Source organism: Esox lucius, chromosome 20 (genome assembly GCF_011004845.1).
Source record: "Esox lucius isolate fEsoLuc1 chromosome 20, fEsoLuc1.pri, whole genome shotgun sequence".
NCBI classification, from domain to species: domain Eukaryota; kingdom Metazoa; phylum Chordata; class Actinopteri; order Esociformes; family Esocidae; genus Esox; species Esox lucius.
In genome coordinates this window covers 20,583,621-20,586,529 of record NC_047588.1, presented here as the reverse complement: position 1 = coordinate 20,586,529, position 2,909 = coordinate 20,583,621, and positions in this window count along the sequence as shown.

Here is a 2,909-nt window from a genome sequence, read left to right as displayed (position 1 = left end):
CTTGTGCAAAAGGGTGTCCTGTTTCACTTTGTAACATGTAGAGATCAGATCAGTTATATTTTAACTGCAATAGGCAGCTTTCTCAACCATCAACCTGCTAATGATCCTCTATCATGTATAACCAAGCAATGGCTACTCAAAAAAAAAACTGACCATGCAGTGACTATGACTATGCATGTGTATGTATGCATGTGTCTGTATTATAACTGCAATGTAGCTTTCTAAACAACCATTGTCTCATTCTTGACTGTAACCAAAACATTGCAAAAAAAAATTTTAGGCACTTCAAATGTAATATATTTCAGTTGTATGTTATCAAACTATTTTAATCCTGAAATAAAACACTATTTAATTTAATTTCAGTCTCTGCAAATGATCTTGGAAAAAAGTACTTTTACACAATTGGTACAAGCATAATCAGACTGAGCACTTTTTTAGCATGTAGTCGAAGCAAATACACTTTGGTTTTCTATATCTATGCTTGAACCTAGTGTTATATCTTTACAAAAGATAGCAAATTAAATCACATGGACTCTGAGATAACATTTGAAAGTTGGTTAACTCTTCTTCCTCTATTAGTGCACTCAACCTAATGACATTATACCCATACATGACACTTAGCGTCGAACCATGTGTCAAACCAGGATGTCCCCAAACTGACCAAAGGCAAACTTCAGTGAGCATAACTGAATATTCAGGAACCCCCATATTAACTAATGGCGAACATCAGTGGGCGTAACTTACTATTCATTAATCACCATATTAAGTAACGCCCCGACTTGCGGTCTGCAGATATACCTCATGAGACCCGAGTACTTGAAGTTACGTTCTTAAATGTGGAATTACATTTTAAGCCAACTTCTCTTTCACCATGCAACTTACTACATGGGTACCATATTTTCATAATGTTTGTAAGCACCTTCGCGGGTGATGGTGAAGTAGCTATATAATATTTAGTAGTAACTATTTGCATATAGATTTATCGCATGATTCGTTAGGCAGAGAAAATATGTTGCTGTCAAGTGATGTTATGTAGGCTACATGTCTATTGGTATAGCCAACTGTGACTGTAGGACTCGATTAAACTGATCAGATTTATGAATTAACGTTTTCTCATGGTCCTTTTCATCCTGCGAACACCGGAAGGAACGCCAATGACTAAGGAGAAGATAGCATGTCTTTTAATCTTTTGGATCTCCGAGTCTCTCATTTATTACCAGCCTAATAGACCAAAAATGTCATTTGGTCTATTAGATTAAAATTTTAGTAGACTACATTTTAAAGGTTGTAATGATAGGATAAAAATCATTACATTTAAATCATTATTACTATTTTCTAATGATTTATTTCGATCTAAATCAGTGGTTCCCAACTCCGGTCATCGAGTACCCCCAACAGCACACATTTTTGTTGTAGCCCTGAACAAGCACACCCAATTCAACTCAATGAGAGCCTGATAATTAGTTGACAAGTTGAATCAGCTGTGCTTGGCTGGAGCTACAATGAAAATGTGTACTGTTGGGGGCATGGATGTAGCACAAAATTCTGGGCCCTGTACATAGGCGGTCTCCAAGGGGCCCCTCCCCACTTTATTCAAGATTCAAACATTTTTGAGGGCCCCTCTACACATTAGGGCCCTATATACTTAGTACCCCTTTTCCCCCCAGTCCAACGCCCCTGGTTGGGGGTACTTGAGGAATGTAGTTGGGAACCACTGATCTAAATCCTTGATCTTGCCTCTTGATTTTGACTCTGGACAATTAGTTGCGCTTGGTCGTTTTTTCTACAATTAATTTTAAAATCTAATAATACACATAATGAACATGGTTTTGGTGTTGGCTGTAAAGTATGATATGCATCTTTAGTCTATAACAGACGGTTATTTGGGGGAGTGCTAGACTTCCACGTGGAGGGGTGTGGGGGCGTTTGCGGCGCAGGGACAGGGACAGGAATGGGGGGGGGACTCAAATGAATGACATTAGTCGAAAGAGTAGTTATTTTTACTGAACGATTGGACAAGAACCAGATCAGTAAGGTGATTCGAACTTCCCATTACTATACTGAAAGCTAATCAGCACCGTGCGCATGAACGTTCAAGCAACAAAGTGCCTGCTTGTGGTCATAATAAAGGATTTTCACAATTGCTTACCGTCCTGCCTCTGCGCCGTTCCAAATCACAGAGTGTGATCTCTCTCATAATGGAGTTCTGTTGATAAAACGTGCGTGGGACAAAATGCCATTAAAAAAAAATGTGGTGGGGGAACATGTCCCACTCATGTATAATGAATACGCCACTGGTCCTGACACGTTCATGCCATTGGACTTGCACCACAGAGATCGCTATTCAAAATTCAAACAATTAAACGTCGGGAGGCAGGCAACAATGTAGCCTACAAACACAAGATACAAACCAAAGTCTAGGATGGCTAGAAGCCATGGGAAAATGTTTAGACACTTTTTACAGGAGTGATACAGTGTGTTAATTACAGCGGATGCAGAGTGGTTTATCAGAAAAGTAGGCCTAATTGTTTTTGCCGCGATTTCTTACGCGTTTCAACAACACAATGCTACATTTGAAAAACACGTAGAAACAGGCATAGGGCATACATATTTAAACTGGTTTACAGCCACGGGAGAGAAACTCCATAATAATGGGTTTGGTGACTGCGACGTGAACATCCATCAAATCACCACGTCGCAGTCACCAACTCTATTAGAAGTCAGTTCAACTTGCACCCGAGTAGCGGATTGGGTTTCAGCTCGCATCCAGCTCAACATAATTAAACGCCTGCCTGTCCTTCCTGCTCAACATCCACTCAAGGGATCCCTCTGGCGGTGACATCCTGGTGACCCTACTTGCCTTCCACGTCAGACTGAGGGATCTGGCCTCTATTGGCAGAACGCCTTAC